The following is a 21,758-nucleotide window of genomic DNA, read 5'->3' as shown; positions in this document are numbered from 1 at the left end:
CCACAATTTGGTGGAAAATGTGGAACGGAGTGTCTGAACACTAGGTTCTCTCTGCCTACCCTGCTGTAAGCGAGATACAGCGTAGAGTTAAAAAATATATACAAATGTGAATTCAAATGTTTTTTTTTTAACAGATATAATTAATCTGATTACTAAGATAGAATTTTTATCCTTAAATACAATCTCTTCAAAACATAAATTTATGACAAGTATTTGTAACTTTATTTCAGCATTTTTCATTTCAAGGTAGGCAGATAATTTAGTGCTAAGATATTCAAAAACTCTTTTTTGTTGATTAGTTATTAAATAAGGAAAAGAAAATTTTAATTTAAATTAAAATTTTAATTTTTTTTTCTTTATATCTAAGTATACTATCAGTTCTTATATAAATATAGAGATAACAGGAAAATGCATCCTTTTATTGAAATCAAAATTGTTTGTATACAATTTTTTGCTATGAGTTAAGATGAGTATGACTTATTAAAATGTAGGTACATATTTAGCAAATTAACTGTAGGAAGCCTACCCATGTCAGCAAATGTAAATAAAATTTATGTACGTATGTATGCACAATGAAAATTCAATTCATCAAAGGCTTCGCCTGAACGTTTAAAATGAGCTACACTCACTAGTTTATTAAAGTCATGCAAGTATTTCTATGTTCGTATCTAGGTAAAAAAGTTGAGATAGAGATGAATGAATTAATGAAGGTGTCACATATTTAGATATGGTGCGGGTGTTAAATACTTTTGAAGTGATATCATATTACATTAAAAAGCATAGTTCAAAAAATAAATGCCGATTACTGATAATCACCATCTAAAAAGTAAGAAACAAGAAAAAGTTCTCACCTGAAATTGTTACGTATAAACTATTCAGTATATTTATGATATATTAAAGAAATACTATAGACGTAATACATTTTTAAGAATTCAACACATGTTCATTGTAAGAAGGCCGTGTCCGTGTACCACCTGCCCTTATTCTAACAGGAGGAAAAAAAGTACACTAATACCTATATATTAGGTCGGGACAAAAGTATTTTAAAATTTATTCGTCACATGCGTTCATTTTCCTTGCTTGAAAAATGGCAGGAACTAGTTTCTTTTTATTTTTTGCATCTTCAGAATGTATGTGACATTCTAATGGTATTAAAACCAGCCAGTTACACTCAATACAGTCAAAGAGGTTTGTTTATTAATAATACATTAAAATACGGAAATATTTTTGCCCCGACTTATTATAAAAGTATATAATATAGCCATGTTTGGAAAACTATTAAAAGCACGACGATACCGCCCCCGGCATCTAACGTTCATCTCGCTTCCGCTTTATCCCCGCCCTCTCTACGAGTGGAAATGGTGGCAAAGTAAAATACAGTGCCTCCGAACAGTCGTGCAGGCAGGCTGTTATCGATTTGCTGTTAAAATACTACGCAACTCCGCTATTTTATTTAAATGACACTCAAATGTTCCCATTGAAATAAAAAAAATGTAGATTTTTTTTACCCTTATATAATTATCATGTTTAAGGAAATTAAATTTTAAAAATATACAAAGTAAAATTTAGAACGATCACATTTATTAATATAAAAAGTAAGTGGTATCGAAAAAGTCGAACAATTAAATATTATAAATACTCTATGTACATATAGTTTAGCTAAAAGCTCCAAGAATAGTTTGAAGTGGTCTCAAAACTTTGTGGGTTCGATCCCCACTCGAGGAAGTGAAATATTTGGCCTTTCAGGTTGCTCAGCATGTTGAGCATTTTTTCAACACACAGCAAACTAGGCAGAGGGAAATCTATTGTTAAGACACTCTGTTCCCCACTTTCTGCCCAATTCTGGAGGCATTACATATTGAGTGGCAGATCCACTCAACGCCACGCTTTGCCTCGACACCAGAGCGAAGAAATGGAAATATAGATGTAAATAAATATTTTATTTCCTCGAGTGGTGATCGAACCCACAACCGTCGCCTTACAGTCACACCTTTGTGCCGCTGCACCACGACATCTTGAGAATTTTCTGGTGATAAATAACTTATGACCATGACCATGATGTTCAAAGTGACTACTGAGTGTACTGAGTGTAACTGACTGGTTTTAAATGGGCAGTTAGTAAAGGAAGTCCGGCTTCCCAGGCTGAAATATAAAAATCTTAGTTTTGTTAGGGAAAAGCTGAATACAATATTGAAGAGATTATCGAAATTGTATAAGATATGGGAATGGAGGCTCAAATAGTGTGTCAATCATCAGTACATAATGATGAAGTCACAGCTGTGAGGATTATGCGACGAATTAACGCAACATTCCGTTTCATGTTTACTCCCTACAACACATATAAACCATCTCCGTCCCACAGTGTACCCGCCTTCTACGCTACTGGCGGCAAAGAACATAGTCTGGCTGAAATGTGACAGTGGGAGGATTTTAAACATTTAAGAAAATTATGTTATGTAGTTCATAAGTACTATATAACGTAATTTTCTTCATAAGCAACTTCAACTTCAATCAATAATTTTGTACTAAAAAGATTACAAAGAGAGCGATTGCCGTGAGCAATAACTGATTGGCTTCTGTTTGGGGTCGTTAACGAACGTTCACCCCTAAATTAGCTGACAGATTTATTCCATAATTAACAGAGATGAGCGCTCATTACTAAGGCTTATTATCAAGCGTCCCTACCCTAATCATACATTTATTTATAACATCAAATATAATGTAATAAATGTAATATAATGTACTTTATGAATAACATCAAACTCTATCTATCTATACATATAATAAGAAAGTAAAAATTACGTGTCTGTAAATATATTTAATTTACAAAATAATAATTGAGGGGGGTTTAGGAACTATAATAGAGATTATATCCACAAAAAAATTGTCTGTTTATTTGTATGTTTGTACACGCTAATCTCCGGAACCATTTGACGGATTTGAATGAAACAATTTTGGTTGTATAGCTATTATGTCTAAGCAACATCTAGGCTATATTTTATTTTGAAAATATGGATACCTGATGTGGAACCTTAACAGCCTGTATAAGAGATATAAATATACTGCCTTGGGAAAATTGAACAACATGACAAACAATTTCCACCCACATAACAAAAATGAAGGTCTGGAGTACCTGACGTGGAACCCTAGCAGCCCATCTAATCTCTAAGAGATATAAATAAAGCGTCTTAGTAAAAGTTGATCAACATAACCGATATCTGTCTGTAACACTATCTGTCCATATAATAAAAATGAAGATCTGGAGCAGCTCATATAGAACCCTAACAGCCCAGCTAAACCTTAAGAAATATAAATATAATGGCTTCCGAATAGTTGTTCTGCGTGGTCAATGTTAAATGAGGTTATTCGATACTCGAAGTTCTGACATAATAATTTAAGATAACATAAGCTAGGAATAGCTCCACGAGGTGAAGGCGGTAACAGTTCAGGTCTATTTTATAATGATAGGTATATTATTGAACACTTTGCCTCACCCCTGAAGAATAAGTATGATCTTTGAAGGACGCTCTTGCGTCCCCCGATTAACAGACTACTTTTATAGTTTTTTTCACTTATTTTTACCCTCTCTTTTCTTTCTTTTATAGTTTTTATTTTTTCATTTATTTCTGCCCTCTTTTTCTCTAACAATATAATAAATACATATCTTTACATATCAATGCTCAATGTATATTATTATAAATATCAAGTAGCAACATTGGTCATATTTTTTAATTCAAACAATCAAAAATCCTTATAGAAATTACGATAATGTAGAAAAAAAAACATATTAGAAGTCATTATAGTTGTCAGTCAATTCTGTTTATTAAATGAATAATCATGTAGTTCAAGCAGGCGAAGCCGCGGGCGGGCCGCTACTATGGAATAATTTATCGATTTATCTTCTCTTAATCGCCTATTATTTTCTTTTATATAATTTAGAAAAGGATTAAAAGAACTGAAATTGTTCCGAAGTGTTTGTTTTCATCACACAAAGACGAAATACTTTTATATAGTCGTAGCTTAAGTCCAAATTCATCTTTATTTCTTCATTTATTTATTTATTAAGAAAAAATGACGAAAAATATGATGTAAAGGCGGCCTGACCGCCACAGGTGATCTCTTCTAAGCAAATTACCATTAAAAAGATCAAAGGACGTACGGATATTTGTTGGTGTACAAATCATAATATAATATTTTAATATAATAACTTATATAAATTTCAATGATATACATACTTTATGTGATAAGAAATAGCTTTTAACTTCATGCTTGTTAAATGTAAACTTATACTGGCGTAGTTCACGCGTGAGAGTATTTCGAAGGACAGCAGCTTTTAGCAAAAGAGTCCCTGTAAGCTGAGGCTGAGTGGCCATTGAAATGGCTAATTTATTGTCGTCCTATGATCTGGGGTTAAGAGAGTGATGGAGAGTCAATTTTGTTTTAAGGTACTCGGGAGGGTGAGGATGTAAGAGGACAGTGTAGAGGAGCGTGAGAATATGGAAAGTTCGACAATAATTTAGTACCATCGAACAACGAACAGAAGGAAGCGATAGTAAATGGATTTTAGATAGCTGCTGACGAGTACCAAAGAGAGCGTGTGATTTACAAGGATTATTGACAAGAGACATTATTGCATAGAACTGTTATGGGTTCGATCCCCGTTCGGGGAAAGGAATAATTATTTATTAATATTTTCATTTCTTCGCTTTGGCATCAAGGCAAAAGGCCGTCGTTGAGTTCCGCCACTCAACACGGCCTCGAATAATTGTTTAGTGTTATATGTCTAGTGGCTTAAACTTTTTTAACACTAGCGACCCTCTTGCGGGTTCGCCCGCTTTAACTACTGGATTATTCATGTAATGTATGTTTACAAAGCACTTAAGATAATGTGAAAATTAATGAAACCCTAATGGAACCCGCATTTTCGTAGTTTCAATAAGGATTTTCCAATTGTTTTTTTTTTACACAGCAAGGATTTTTTAGTAGGTACCGTAATTTTAAATCTCTGCTACTAATCTTTTCAAGTACTTATTAAAATATATTTAAATGACTATTTTTAGATAGTTAAATGACTATTTTTAAACGGAAGAAATTATAAACAAAAGCCTTCCTACTAATAACTACTACAAAAAATATGAAACCAAATATATCGCGCTTAAATAATACATTCAACTCCAATTATCCAATACGTGCAAACGCATCTAAATCTTCGTTGCTATAAAGGCAGGTGGGTTTTTTTTTCGAGCTTGTAGTTAATGCTGAAGAGGGTATTCTGTCCCTGATGAAAAGCAAGCACTACGTGGCTGCCTGTGAGGAAAATTAAATAGAATGCATCGGCCGGGAATCGAAACCGGACCATCCGCGTGGCAGGCGAGCATTCTACCACTGAACCACCGATGCGTGTAAAGCAGGCGGGCGCGGCGGACGCATGGCGAGTGGCGAGCCGTTTCGCAGCAAGGATTTTTTGATATTGTAACAACTTCTAAAGTACTTATTAAAATGAAAAACAGTAAAGGACAGTTTTGATCTACATTAAATGGCCAACGTAACTAATATACTTATTTATATGCTGAGAGTAAGAGATAAGTGAAACTTGAGTACTTGTGTCAACGGCGGGATGTGTCAACAATTAAATGCGTTTTTCTGTAAAACTATTCGCAATTTCGAAATAGTGTAAAAAGCAAATTTTATCTTCGTTTAACGTAGAAAATTAATAAAGTATTTTAAAGGATAAGGATTAATACCATTATGGAAAAATATCCCTCACAATAAAAAATATATTGAAATTATTATTTTTAGACAGAAAAATGATCACTACCACGTTATTCTTAAAAAATACGAATATGCCGTCGCGGACTTTTTTGTAGATCTTATTAAGAGAAACAATACTCCAGTACATTTTTTTCACGTAGTACTTACCATTAAAGCAGCGCATGCGCGAAAGTGTCTCAACGGGTAGGACTTTATACACATTTATCGTATTTATGTTAATTTACATAAGAATATATAAATAATAAACTGTATATAAACCTTCTACGAAAAACACTCGACTTAATGGTGAAGACCACATCAAAATCCGTTGGGTGGTTTAGAAGAAGAAGAGTTAGAAACAACAGACAGACACGAAAAGCGACTTTGTTTTATAAGATATAGGATGTTCTAGAGATTCAGGTGTAACAGAGTCAAGATGATAAAAATTGCTAGATATCATCAGAAGATTTTTTATTAACTATAATTTTGACAATATTGAGTTGATTTTGATATCATTGAACTTGAATTGAACCGGATCCTTGACAAGGTTTGCGTGGACATATTCATACAGATCTCATGTGTACCCTTCGCAGCATGTAACCTTAACTTTTACATTTTAGCCAGTAAACGAATAAAACTAAATTTATTAATATTCAAATTTATTTATTATTATATTTATATTAAAATCTAATTAATATTGGGTAAATCCTTTCAGATAATCGTCAGATTATGAGATAGCACGTCTAGAGCATGAATATGAACCATATATATTTTAATCTGACGCGCTTGATTATTTCAAAGTGATGAAATTGTTTTTTCATATTCTAACATTACTGCGATTATTATAGAGCTAGATTATTAAGAGCTTTTTTTTCAGGTTCACTTAATACCCCCTTAGAAAATCTGACGCGGAAATCGATCATTATTTATTTTTTTTTCTTTCTTACGTGCGACCACCTCCATCATGGAAACGGTCAGATCATAATTACATTTTTAAGAATATGTAGGAAATTAATGGTATCAATATCTGATACGCTCGAGTATGTCCATACAACAGTTTTTTTATATTTTTGAAAATCTATAGCCGCTCACCCCACCGATCAAAAGATATGTATTATATTACATTTTTTTGTTGTTATCATCTAAGGTTCGCAATCAGCGCTGCCAGATTTTTCTCGGTGAAAAGCGGGATTTTCAAATATTTTAAGAAAAAAAGCGGATTACTAAAGAAAAAACTCGACGGTTGTGGGTTCTATTCGAAACGGGGGAATAAATTATTATCTATCTATATAGGTATATAAAAGGACTTGTCCTCACTGACTGAGGTAAGACGCACGCACAACCGTAACCGCTGATAGTAGAAATGTGAAATTTGGACAGATGTTTACATTCGTAATTTGGCCATACACTAAGAAGGGATTTTGAAAAATTTTTAAAGGGGTGAAATAGAGGTTTGTATGGAAAAAAATTAAATCGGCACCGATTTTTATAAAATTGTAAATTCAGACTATTAAAAATATTTAATTGAACACGTATTCTACTTTTTTTTTAGAATTTACCCCCTAAGGGTGTCAATAAGGGGTTGAAAATTTGTATGAGAAAATCTTTAAATCACCACCGATTTTTATAAAATCGAAACTTAGACTCTTAAAACATATCATTAAACACATGTTTCGTGGTTTATTTTAATTCATCTCCTAGGGGTGCAAATAAGGGGTTGAAAGTTGGTATGTGAAAAATATATAAATCGCCACCGATTTTTATAAAATTCGAAACTTAGACTCTTAAAAATATATCATTGAACACACGTTTCGTGGTTTATTTTAATTCATCCCCTAGAGGTGTAAATAAGGAGTTGACAGTTTGTATTGAAAGCGCGGTTATTTGACCGTGTTATTGGACAGGGGGATAATTTGTTTTTTTAGCCTCTAATTTAAAACTTCTTCGAAGGCGTTGATCAAAGATGATTGCAGGAGTGTGGGAGGTTTTCTAGATTGTACTATTAATTTAGAAGTCTCAAATGACATTACTGCTGGTCTGCGGACCACTAGCATAGGTCGGGAACCAGTAATTTATTCTAAAAAAGGACTTGTCTTCACTGATTGAGCTAAGACGCACGCACAACCGATTCTATCTTCGTATACCTTATTCTCTACCTTTAATTTAACTTGGCAATATACACTTATATTTCTTAATAAAATTTAATAAATACAATAACGTTGTAAGATATGTATCACATTTTTTTTTTAAATGAGATTTGGCAAAACATTAAATTATATATTAACTACAACAATTTTAAAGCTACATTGGATCTTAATTATTTTCTGTCTAACGGAGAGTTCTCTCCAGCCAAGAAGAAATCCGGAGAGAAGTTCACGTTTACTATGAGATATTTTCAAGGTGATGTCACCCATTGAGTGACCGGCATTCTGTTCCGTCGATAAAATAGGCGCATGCGTTTTGCCTTCCTTTTATGAGATTAGGGTAGAAATTCTAAGACTTTTGTTAAGTAGAACATTTTTGGCATCCGACAAAGTAACCCTTTTAATTGATCTATCATCAGACAAGAATTTCAGAAAATTAATTTAAAAATAATCGATTTATTTCGGATTTTTCCATAATTTTTTGGCAATATAAAACTTGAATTATAAACGTGCTGTGTATTGTAATATATAGAAACTGCCTAAAATACATGTGTTAATTTTAAATAAAAATCTTTCAACAATTATATTCTATAGCGGATTATAAAAAAATCGTCAAAATGATTATTTTCTTCAATTTTAAATGACTACTTAAATTTAATAAAAAAAAACCATTCAGTGCCTTAAAAAGTGATCAGTAAATAAATGGTGTTATATGGATTGTCTTTATCCTGTCCTGGATTCATTTTTGAGGTATGTTTATAACCTAAAACGTAGCGTAGTCGCTAGCGTAAACTTGATCGATCACAATGCGGCATAACCTTACTTCTCGTAGTTATTTATCTCTGCACTAGTTGTTCGGAAGTGTTGCTTTTTTTACTTATTTTTAGTTAAAAGAATTATATTTTTGACATTTCAAACGGTTAAACATATTGGACTAAAAAGTCAGGTAAGTTAATTATAACATAGTCATCGCTTATGTAACTCCTTGGTGTAAAGCTGAAAACGAATTTTATAATTATATTTAAAAGTTATAATAATAGTAAAGTACAAACAAATAATAAATAACTGTTTCTTAATATCGATTTAATTTTTATTAATCAAATAAATCTATATTTTAACGATCATATTTCTAATTATAAATAGTTAAATAATAAAAAGCTTGTAATTATCCTAAATACGTATACGAATAGGGGTGCAACCGAAAAAAAATCTACAATACGGCGACACGTGCAAAGTGCGTCGACTTAAAAAGTTTGTTTACGTTTATTACTAGCGTAAAGGCTTCATAGAATTAGTAGAATAATAAACTTTATTACGTTAATTTATATTTTGCAGAACATAGAGAACATCCAGAGACTTCTAGACTTGAAAATGTTGATATACACATAGTTGACTGTGATTTTTTTAATATTTGTTATATATTTATGATCTTTTTAAATATGACATATAAAATTCGGTTTAAAAATTTTAACAACTGCAAAATTTAAATCATATAGATTGGGAAAGGGTATTAAAGCTAGCAAATGCAATGAAAGGACTGTAAAAGTTGAGGCATTTCCTCAAGCAGCACGCACTCTTTCTATGAGAAAATTCTTCACTGCCAATCGTATGGATTGTTTTAGGTTTTACTTCAAATAATCATGGCTTTTAGAGCAAGTTTTACTCTCTAAAACTTCAAATCTCTAAATATAAAACTCTTTATCATAATCCAGAGGACTAAGACTAAGGACTAGATGATAGTTAGTCTTCAATTCTAATGAAGTCCGAAACGTTCATTTCTAGCCAACATTGGATGGATTGAGGTTTATGATCCGGCACCGAATCTTGCTGAATGAACCATTCATAGCTAACACCCCACCAAACCATCACTGAACTGTTTACTGATTGGGAAGCTTCTTTAGAACTTTCAGCATCAATACGGTTATGTATGTTAAAATATTTCTCAAATTTTTTCTGTGCCACCTTATTCATTTTAAAAATATCAGTTAAGTAATGACCAGTGCTCTATTAGTCAGTCCTGAGACATATTTTAAAATACTCGACATGGTTCATTACAATCTTTATCTCCTGAGATAGAATCTTTTATTTTCGGACAGAATTTCTTCGAATTCTGTTGGTTTCGGCCAGATATGTGTTTGTCACAAACTGAGGAGATTTCATTGTACCTATCAATGTGGTTACAAACATATCACAAACATTTGAGTAACACCAAGCGTATAGAGGATTTAAAAACAATAATTTGGTTCCATACCTACTTTATGTTATGCAATCACAACGATTCGGTTCCCTTTATCACCCCACTTCATTTTAATATCACGAAATATTTAACAGTATATTGGCGCGGAAATAAGAAAACACATTGAACAATCTCACAAAAATAACAAATTCCAACTTGATCCAAATTCAAAAGCAATATTCTATTTATTTCAATTGTAGCAGATGTATAACAGACTAAGTATTCTGGCCTTTCTAGACTTTTGTAACTCTTTTATTACTATTGATTTTGGGAGCTATTTAGTTATTCTAAAATCTATTAATCTTTCCTCGGAGGCTGTTGAATACTGTGCGGCTATTGTCGTCTGGGTGATCTCTCAATACTGGTGTTCCCCAGGCTGGGGGACTTTCTCCTTTACTTTTTCCATCTTCATCAATTCTGTTGCAAACCCTTCACCTTCCTACCACCTTCAAATCCTTACCATTTCACAAATACGCTGATGATTTTTAGATTCATACGACCACAGTTGTATCCAAATGATAATTCCAATCTGCAATTACCTGGATCAGTCCTAGATACCAAAGTATATGTCCCTTTGCGTCGAGCACCCTCAAAATCTTGTTATAAGATACATCTTTGCATCCAGCATCCAGTTACATTTTGAAATAGTTATCTCCAAGTTCAACTGACATTTAAATTAATTCCCAGACCTGACATATGCCACTTCACTTAATCTAGTGCCGCTAACGATCCTCTACTTATCAAATATACAATTCTCCCAGTTACTACATTCTGAAGTCTCGTCACCGGCAAATTATATGCATGCATTTTAACTTTCGGCGTAGCATACAGCGTAGAGTATGGCGTAGCGTACAGCGTAGCGTTGTCTACAGCGTAGCATCAGCATCTTTTGTAAGCGCTCTGATTATTGTGTGACATTTTTTTCTAATTTCTTAAAACTTGAGCATACTAACGATGCTAATACCGATACTACTAGCAAATGCCCGCAATTGACACTATTCCACTGCCTTTATACTATAAAATTTATAGCCTTTTTCACCTACATCTACCCTATTTTACACGAGTGCGCTAACAATATATAAAATTTAGGCTGGCTAGTAAAACGTAGTTTGCCTTAATTTTAAACAACCTTTAAGACGTCTGGCGCGAATTTAGGCCCACGTAAAGGGTCTCGTAATAATAAATATATATTTTTACATTATCATTAGAAACATATTTAATTATGAGGGTTTCTACACTAACTTAGGTGAGTGGGGATTTTTATGTTCCTATAGTTGGCGCTATCTCTGAAAGTGAGAATTAGTATGTAGTTAAGGCAGTATGAGTTCTCACTAATTAGTCAAATTAGTGAGAACTCATACTGGCTTAACTGAATATTACAGTAATAATCCTCAAAATTTCAGCTTTGCTAAAATTACCTAAGTCTGGGTACCTTGAATGTATGAGCCATCGGATTGGTCTGGGTGCATACAAAGGGTTTTAAAAAAAACAGGTGAAACAAGGTGAAAGAGGCTCGGAGGCGAATCGATACTGGCGAAAGCAAGAAATCAGTGGCCTTATCTTTGGGAATGGCAATACTTTACGATTTCGTATACACATCTTACTACATCTTACTACTATATTTCCTTACTACATTTGCTTGAGGTCAAAAATACTTCTGCAATCACCGGAGCTCTATAGATAAAATCTTTTTAGGATTAACGACAAAATGGTTGAACAACACAGCGTATGAACCTGTTATCTGGGGTGTATAAAATTGCACAAATTGCAATTTGTGATTTATGTTTAATTACTCAAAAGTTTATATATGTTCTATTAAAAAAAAAGTTAAAAGTATGTCAGTTTGTTACCTAATTAATAAGGAAAAGTAAATAAATAATTCATCTCGGATAATATTTGTATTTTACAATTTATGAGCCTTTGATTACAATTATACCACCCTACCCTACGTATGAGAGATTAATCCCTCGCTCGTATCCTCTCGCATCCCCTTTGTTCTCCATAGTAAGGATAGTCATTCTATTTTGGATATTATTCGATAATTGCTTATGAATTGGCTTACTCCATATGTATCCATATGCTGTTGAATTTATAAACTGTACTTGTATTTATTATCTCCTTTTAATTTCTATTTATATTATAAATAAAATAAAAATTTCAATATATACTCGTAGATGATAAATTATGATGATGATGTATTTAACTTCTTCATTGTGAACGATTTGATAATTTCGTGTTTTATACATATTTAAATATTATTTTTGTTATCAGAAAACAAAAGCCGTTAACATCGTTCTTCCAACGTCTTATAGGCGTTTTCGTCAATAAAATCAGTTTAAATGACAATAAACTGAATTTGTTAAAAATAACATTCAGGTGTTACCTAGGTATACAACTTACATCTTTATACACAAAAAAAAACAATTTATTTAGATTCTTGTGAAGATTTGTAAATGTAGTCAAAAAAAAGTCGCCCTGCAAAATAGGTGTTTGTGACCTTAGAAGACTTATTTATTTTAGAGAAAATTTATTAAATATTTTACTTTGGTTATCTATACTGTTAAGAATTTAGTACATTGTAAATTTTTTAGGGATTTTATTTGAATTTGTTCGCAATGATTGTCGTATTTAATAGAAAAATGTTACCTAGATAATAACTATATATTTTTCTGGCGGAGGGTAGGTACATGCGCCCAAGAAACGTTTGTCCCGTGTCAATCCTATCCCATGGAGATTCCGGGTTAAAAGTTGCCTATATGTTCTTCCATAGCCCTCTTTATATACAATATGTTAGACCAGAAACCCGGAGCATCATAAAAACAGACATCTTTTAAATATTCTTTGTTTGTGTTTTAGTATCGTGTAATATGCACCTGAAAAAAAGTGGTCACACATTGAAATTACGACATATTCCAGATCTTTAATTGTTATACATCAACTAAAAATGCCTGCCACTTTGAACATGTTTTACTAAAGCGGCATTTCATTATTTCTAATAGTTTAGCTAAATTGTTATGGCTGTCCATGATGATGTATCCAAGATGTTAGACATTTTCAATTTTTATATGTATGTTAAATGGAAAATGCTTATCACACTAAACAACTGTTATTTTGGAAACATTTAGTTATCTTTTATAGTTAAGCTGGACCACTACGCGTCTACATCCGGTGTCCATCCGGAAGCCTTCAAAATCAAATACCTATAGCCTAGATCCCATCCAGGCCTATTAGTTACATACAAAAAATATATATAATTTGAATCGTTCTAGGAGTTTTAAAGATAATAATAATAAACCCGCAGGGCAGCTTGTGACGAGCTGTTGGGGAGTGGGGCCTCCACGTACCTGGAGGGGAATTGTAATCTATCCCTCGCCTTTGGCTTCCCTTTACTGGCCAGCAGAGAGGAGCATTAGCTATAATATACTCGAAAGGGTGGAAGTGCTCAATCTGCGTAATAGCGGGCGAGCTCCTCGTGATGGTGAAACCGGTGAACACCTCTCTACACCCTTAGCCGACAACACCGATGTTGCACCCGAGGCACTACGTCACTTTGTGGGGGCCCGTCCAGTGGAAGATTCAATTTGAGTTTGATCAGTTACATGTTATATTTCAATATTTGATAAAGTTCAAAACGGTTTTAAAAATTTGATGACACACAAACTAAAGCAATTGTCATGTGAAACAAAAAAAAAATAAATTATTAAAAATGTTGTAAAATGATAATAATTTTACATACTAAATACAGTTTGTAATTTTTATATTCGGAGACTATGCGATTTCTACATATTTCGTTATAACTTCATTTCTAGTAAAAGAAACAAAATAGTAATCAAGTTATTATTAATAAATAATATCGTATTACTAATAAATAATATCGTAAATTTAATTTACTTAACTTAAAATAGCCTTCGAAAAATATGGTTTAAGAAAAAAAAGTCTACATTACTTTAAAATTCGGACACTTTAAGAAATGTATCATTCTTGAGCTAATTCTTTTTTATTTTATGAGTTTTAATGTCGTGTGGGATTTTTTATTTTACATTTTATATATATTATAACTTGTATGCCACAGATTGATTGTTTGTTTGAATCCGGAAAAAATACTGTAAGTAGTAACAAAGTTTGTATCTTGCAGAGGTAAATTGTTTTTTTTATATTACTACAATAGATGTATTAGCATTTTATATTTTAATCTATATTCCTTACTAGTAAGTGCGCGCAGCTTCGCCTACTTATTTGCACCCTTAGGGGATGAATTCTAAAAAAACCATGAAATACGTGTACAGTGAAATATTTTTAAGAGTCTGAATTTCGAATTTTATAAAAATCGGTGCTGATTTAATTATTTTTCCATACAAACTTTCAACCCCTATTTCGTCCCTTCAAAATCCCTTCTGAGTGGATTCCATAAACATAGGTCCAAATTTGACGTTTCTTCCATTTTGAGTTTTATAACACAAGATTAAGATATTACAAAAGTAACAATCTGGACAATACTGAATACGCGCCAACGTGTAAACACCTCGCAAGCGCTTGTCGCAAACACTTTGAGCTCTCGCAAGTGTTGATGGATGCTTATCGAGGCTTACCAAGCATGTGCACGGCCTATATAATAAATATTGTTGTAAATACATATGTATTAGTAAAAATAAGCGCGAAAGCTCAACGTATCTTATCTTATAAAAGGACATTATCTCACTGACTGAGGTAAGACGCACGCACAGCCGTAACCGCTGAGCGTAGAAACGTGAAATTTGGACAGATGTTTGCTTTCATAATGTGAACATCCACTAAGGGATTTAGAAAAATGTTAACCCTAAGGGGTCGAAAATTTTTATGGAAAATTCTTTAAATGGCCACTGATTTTTATAAAATTTGAAATTGAGACTCTTAAAAATACACATGTTTCATGGTTTTTTAGAATTCACCCCATACATTGAAAATAGTTTCATAAATATATTTCATAAATATTCGTATAACTAAAAGAAACTTTCTTTCAAGTCTGTCGAAAGTTCAAAAACTTTAAGAATCATAAATTCATATTTCATTATTATTTGTTCATCGTCCTAAATTCAATCAAAAGCGTTCCGATCAATTGATCTAATTATTACAATAATGTATAAATATAAACCATCGATATTTTTTAAATATGAATGCAAAATATGTAGATATCGTTTGCCGTCGCTGTTTAAAATCAACATCTGTTTAAAATTGACCCACTTAATAAATGTGGAAACATATTTGAACGATCAATTAAAAAATTCACTTACCTTTATTAATTTCTGATTCGGCTCGAAATTTCTTCCACAAGCCAACTCACACAAGTCACTCACTCACCACCATATCCATATAATTTAGTAAAAATCACTATCACATATCATAAAACACTAACATCTATAACTTAATAGATAAAAAATATAATAAACACAATTTTTATTTCAATTAAACATTAACAATTAATATAAGCAAATGATGAACAAGAGCCTAGTTTCCCGTACCGGTCCCGGGCGGAGCTCTGGCAACATTGGAGCGTAGCTGCATACACGTGCATCTCCCCAGTCTTGCGTACTAGAGACCTGTTGATTTCGAGGAACGGAGGACGGATATTAAATCTGCCCGAGGTATATTTCATGCTTTTTGCGTTTGACTGTATTAAGGATGGGCTATATCGATTTTAACACACTCGAGGCACAGAGGTTGCAATTTTGTTCATATTGGATATGTTTCAAATACGAATAAAGCATGATTTCTTAATAAATCTTTAATATCTAATTACTCTGCAATCGTTTGCTTTAACGTTTCAATGCTTTACCAATTTCATGGATAACCAAATGGCTTGCCTGTTTTTAACCGACTTCTGTAAGAAAAGGAGGTTATCAATTCGACTGTTTTTTTTTATGTTTGTTACCTAATTACTTTGGACTGGGTAAACCGATTTGGATAATTTTTTTACTCCGACATTTAATAAGATTTCACTTTTCAACCAAATTCAATTCATAGCGTGTTAAGTGCAATTTGTCTTCCCAGAACGAGTAAATGAGAACATTTTTAATATAAATACTCCGCGAGTGTAGAACGAATCAATATCTATAGCGTTTATAGTAGATGCTGCCATCGATTATGTATAGACACTGGCCTAATGCTCCTATAGAGCCCTTTCTTTTCAACGCAATGGTCCTAAAATATAAGACTAAAAACTAAACAGAAAACTAAGAATTATATCTGAAAAAATAAATTGTTTTAGTCCGAAAAAGTCCCAGTAGAAAACGTTTGTCCGAAAAATTAAACGTTGTTTAGGTACAGTTAATTTTTCGAAGAGAAAAGAAATTTTAAATAACGATTTCTGTCCTTTGTTAAGACTTATTTTAATTTAAGGACGTCTACTACTACAGAACTAGTTATTAAGTAAGCCAAATATTTAAACTAAAAAAAACCCTTCAGGGGGCCTTAAAACAAGTAATAGAAGATAAAAAAAATAATTTTTGGAATTCATGTCTGTCTGTCTGTCTGTTGTGGCCTATTCACTCAAAAACTACTGGACGGATTTAAATGAAAGTTATTTTGTTACATAGCTATTAGTCTTCAGCAACATATAGGCTATAATTTATTTTGATAGTCCGAATACCTGATGTGAGACCCTAGCAGCCCGCCTAATCTATAAGAGATATCAATACAACGCTTTAAGAAAAATTATTGAACATAATGAGCATTTTCTGTTGACATAAAAAAAAATGGATCCAATTTGGAACCCCAGTCACCCAGCTAAATTTTATAACATAAAATTCGTCAGTCGTCTTAAAATAAATTATTCTGCGTAGTAAACATTTGTTTTGACGTTTTTTAATACCATGATTATTATTTGAAATGGTTCAACACCAAATGATAGAAATTTAAGTAAATATATACAATTTATATAAAAAAATGTGAATGGTGTATATGTGAGTAAAAATATCTTAAACTTTTGTATATAAAAACTATTTTATTAAAATAAAATACAATTTTAATTAAAACTAGTTCTTAACTATAAGAGTGCTGGTAGTGGAATCGCCTTATCTGGCATGTAATCATCTCTCAGCCCCCGAGGGGGAGAGGGGAGACGGCTTCAGGGTAAATGTCCGGAGGGACATTTACCGTGGGATCAAGCTCCGTCCATTATATTATTATATGGACGTGGCGTTGTGTTGGCTTTAGTGAGCCTGGGCAGTTGTCTTATTAAAGACAGGGGTGGGGAGGCGAGGTGGGGGGATGAGCTACAAGGCAAGGGCAAGCCAGGCCGGAGCAGCGTACGTCAGATGTGGCCTGACGTAGATTTTATATATGGCCAACTTTGTGCGCAGTGGGAGGCGAGATCTGAATACTGGCCGCAACAAATTCAGAGCGGCTCTAGCTGCATTTCTAGCTTTTTTCACCTGGGCGCTCATTGTCAGTTGCCTGTCAATGACTACGCCCAGGTAAGTTGCATTCTTCTTCCACGGGACCTCTGTTCCAAGTATTGTCAGCGGAGGAGGGTTTCTTCGGTGACCCCCAAACACGAGTGCTTGAGTCTTCGTCACATTAAGAGCCAGCCTCCACTCCGCCAGCCATTCCGGTAGAAGGTCCAGAGAGCGCTGAAGTTTCTTAGCGGCTTGGGTTTAGTGACTTGGTCAGGAGCGCGATGTCGTCCGCGTAGAGGGCCAACATTGCGTCCTGGCCCACTGGGATGTCGTCAGTGTATGTCGTGTACAGCGTTGGTGACAGTATGCTGCCCTGGGGGACCCCGGCGAGGCTTGGATGTCTACTGGAGATGGCATCATCGACCCTCACGCAGAAGCTTCTGCCGTGGAGAAATTCGGCCAGGATTCGTACGAGGTGATGGGGGACGCCAGCTAGAAGGACCTTGTACAGCAATCCTGAGTGCCATACGCGGTCGAAGCCTTCGCGACGTCTAGGAAGGCCACTGCTGCAACTTCCTTTCTATTGGCCGCGGCTGAGGCATAATGGAGCATTCGGGCGACTTGAAGGGTCGTGGAGTGCTCGCTCCGAAAACCGAATTGCTCGGGGCGCGGTTGTAGATGCGCTTGGAGTAGTGGGAGCAGCAACTTCTCGAAGAGTTTGGATGTTGCACTCAAGAGGGTGATTGGTCGGTAGCTCTCCGGAAGGCGAGAATTTTTCCCAGGCTTGGGCAGCATTACCACTAGGCCCTCCTTCCACGCCTGGGGGAAGTATCCCAGGGGGAGGATGGCATTGAGCAGTCTGGTGAGTGCTGCGATTGCTCTGTTGGGTAAGTGACGTAGAGCCGCGTTGGTCACAGTATCTCCCCCGGTGCTTTTTTAGGCTTAAGTGAGAAAATAGCCTTTTTCACTCGCGACGGAGATAAGAATGGAGGTGGCTGGTCTGGATCGGGCGGGCTTCGGATTTTTTGCTGCACTGCTGCTTCCAGGTTGTTGTGGGCTTCTTCACGTTGGCTAGGGTTGGGTAGAAACTGGCTTTCCAGGTGTGCGGCCAGAATTTCCGCTCTACCCTGCGAGTCGAAGCACAATGTGCCATCCGGGTGCAATAGGGGTCTCACCGGCGGGGCTTTCTTCGTGACGAGACGGCACAGCTTATTGAGCGAGGGTTGGTCCTCGCTTGCCTCTTCAATGCGCTTCTCCCAACGCTCCGCAGCCACAGAGTCAAGCTCTGCGCGGATGCGCTTTATGTAGCTATTCAGCTTGGTCTTTGTCGCTGGCTCGCGTGTTTTCTGCCACTTTGCTCGTATCTTCCTCTTCTTTGCGATGAGGTCGGAGAGCCGTTTAGGGATGGGAGGAAGGGTCCTCAGCTTCGGCGGGGCGGTGGCTTCGCTGATGGCATCCCGAATGGTGCTGGTGATTTTTTCCTCCAGCCGGTCAATGCTAGAGGGACTGTCAAGAGGCTCGTCGCGCAAGGGGATTTTGCTATGCACGAAGGCTTCAAATCGCGGCCAATGTATTAGGCCTCCATGCGGTGGTCTCCTCGCCGAAGTCAGCTTCCCAAGTGCTGTCACCAGCACCGGAAGGTGGTCGGAGCCGTAGGCGTCGGGTAGTGTCTCTAGGGTGAGTCCATGGTCATCCATTCCCCTATGGACCACGAGATCTATTGTGCTCGGAAGATGGGTACTGGTATAGAAGAAGTGGGTAGGCTCATCTGGGCCCTCCACCACGTACCCATGCCGATCGGCGTCCTCGAAAAGGCGGCGTCCGTTGTGGCACATTGTGTGGCATCTCCATGCCGAATGCTTGGCGTTCCAGTCACTGGCAGCAATTGTAGAAGTGGCGCTGTCCATGATCCCTCGGATTTCGCTGAGGTTGAGGGATGATGCTGGGGGGCGGTAGATGGCGAAGAAGCGAAGTATTTCGCCCGGATTTCCGCGCCCAGAGACTGGAACAATTTGGTGTTGGTGTCCGATGTCGGTTGATGCACAATAGATCTCCTAACTGCCAATAGAAGGCCTCTCCGTATGTTATCCGGAGGGGCATCCAGCCGCAGCGTGTGGTACCCGGGTAGGTTAATGGAGTCAGAGGGGGAGAGATGAGTTTCGCATATAGCTGCAACATCCACTCTTTGTTGGCGGAGAAGAAGGCGAAGGAAATGAGTCCTCCCGCGTAACCCCGCGGCGTTCCAGTAGATGGCTCGAAGTTCGTCAGGCATCTTGAATGAGGCTAATAGCCATGAGGACTACTTTTATGGTGTCAATAGCCCTGTCAATGGTTATCTGTGCAGGCCTTTGGGTGTTGGCCGGGAGCGTCGTGGATGTAGGTACTGGAGGTCGGGCTGCAGCGGGAGCGGGCTGCTGCGCTGTTGCTGGAGCGGAACGGGCATCCTCCTGCCTGTCTTTCATTTGCCTGCTCCTTTTGCCTCCTCTCTTCTTGTTTCTGCGGCTTCCTGTCTTGGTGGGTGGGTTCGCCGGTGCCATCAGTGAGTTCGCCTGTGTGTCTGTGGCGACCATGTTTGGTGCCAGTGGGATGTAGGTCCTGGTACGCCGGTCTGGTGCCAGCTGAGTCAGGGCGACGGTGCCAGCCCTCTTGTTACGCAATTCTATATTGCGGGCACGCTGAGTGATTTGCGGGATGTGCCCCCCCCGCAATTGATGCATGTGGCTGGAACCTCCAGAGGCCGTGGACAGTCGCGTGCAGGTTGCTCTTCGCCGCCCGCACGCAAGCCAAGCGCCGATGGCACCTATGGCTAGAGTGCCGAAAGCCTTGGCAGCGGTGGCACTGTGCCGGGCCCCTTATGCTTCTCCAAGGTTCTATTTTTATGCCTGGCATGTAAAAAATGCACCCCGGTCTTCCCATCCTTGCTTTAATCGGGCGCACATATTCTGCCTGGTATCCCAGCTGAGCCAGCGCCTCGGTGATGTCTTCGGGTACGGTCGTTGCAGGCAGTCCACGAATGGCCACCTTCCGGCTCATTTCCGACGGTAGTGCGTACGTGAACCAAGAGATGGCAACAGTCTTCTCGAGCTCGGAGAGATACTGCTGTATTATGCGGTATTCATCCTCCGAGCCCGGTGTAAATCTCACGCCTCTTCCGAACGGGCGTGCATTAGGCGCGTGGCCCAATTTATCCCTGAGCGTTTTGAAATGCAATGCCCAGTCAGGAAGAACCTCCACTATGAGGGGAGGGAAACGAGGTTTTGGTGCAGGTGTTGGTGCTGGTGCTGACGTGGTGCTGGTGTGCCCTGGCACTAGAGAGGCTTGGGCAGATGCAGCTGTACGGCTCGGGCCAGGTGCCTGGAGTGCGTTGGCGAACGTGATGCTCGACGTTGTTGCTGTAGTGGGTACGGTACCCGGTGCCTGGTCCGTACTAATTTTGGAGGCATCTGTAGTAGTTGAGGGAACGCGGAGGGGGGGCATGTCTTTGCCAACTCCTTCTCTATCTCGGCGTCTTCTTGATTCTGGCCGGCTGGCCTGGATAGTCACTAGGCAGTGGCGCTTTCCTGTATCTGGGGTTTCGGACTCCGCAGCGCGCTGACGGTGCACCGGGGTCTGGAACATGGGCTGCGACTGCGCCTGGTCTAGCGCTCGAGCACGGTCGTTTAGGAACACGGCCATATGTTCCATTAGCTCCCGACTCAGCGCACCATTGAGCTTGAGTTCTGCCAAGACTACCATGTCCCTATTCAGTGACGACTGTGGGGACATAGCATCGTCCAGTACCCTAGGGGGCGCGGAGGGGGAGCACTTCTTCGGCTCCTGGTGTCGGTGGGCGCTGCGTGCAGCCCTGGGTGCCTGGCCTGAGGCAGGCGAGGCGGTTGGTGCGGGCGTCGATCCCGCGGGGCACGGCGCGCCAGTTTGCGCCGCGGAGAGAGGGGGCTCCCTCGACGTGGTCCCCTGGTCCATTGCCTGCACGGGTACGCCGTACAGCGCAGCGGAGCACGGAGGCCGCGTGCCGCTGGTTGCGGCGGTAGCTGCGGTAGCGGCAGGGGACGCTTGTGTCCTCCCCGCACGCGGCGGCTGGTGACTGCTCATTCCTATGAGCACGGGCGGCGGCAACAGTTGACTGTCCTCACAACCCTTCTGTCCATCTCGGTCTCGGTCCGGGCAGGGAGTCCAAGGGGAAGGGGTTCCCCTCCGCACGGGCCAGTGCGGGCGAAGTTCCTCCTTATTTGGTCACAAATAAGGCGAGAGCTT

The 21,758-nt window shown here is 37.7% G+C and overlaps 1 protein-coding gene across 3 annotated transcripts in view; it reads left to right on the top strand.

The window, feature by feature from the left end:
- The first annotated feature begins 8,255 nt into the window (after positions 1-8,255).
- The window catches only part of LOC146527136 (protein SCAI), a 55,621-nt gene continuing 42,118 nt past the window's right edge, over positions 8,256-21,758 (top strand). Inside the window, exon 1 of one of the 3 annotated variants that reach the window (XM_085206198.1) lies at positions 8,256-8,645. The gene's annotated coding sequence lies outside the window, so the exon portion shown is untranslated. Of the gene's footprint in view, positions 8,646-8,707; positions 8,842-21,758 lie in introns of those variants that run through there. The other 2 variants (XM_085206195.1, XM_085206197.1) reach the window with 2 other exon arrangements.

Source organism: Heliconius melpomene, chromosome 21 (genome assembly GCF_056956725.1).
Source record: "Heliconius melpomene rosina isolate 202511_hmr_F chromosome 21, ASM5695672v1, whole genome shotgun sequence".
Taxonomy (NCBI): domain Eukaryota; kingdom Metazoa; phylum Arthropoda; class Insecta; order Lepidoptera; family Nymphalidae; genus Heliconius; species Heliconius melpomene.
Note: the sequence above shows the minus strand (reverse complement) of the source record. Positions and strands in the feature narration are given on the sequence as shown.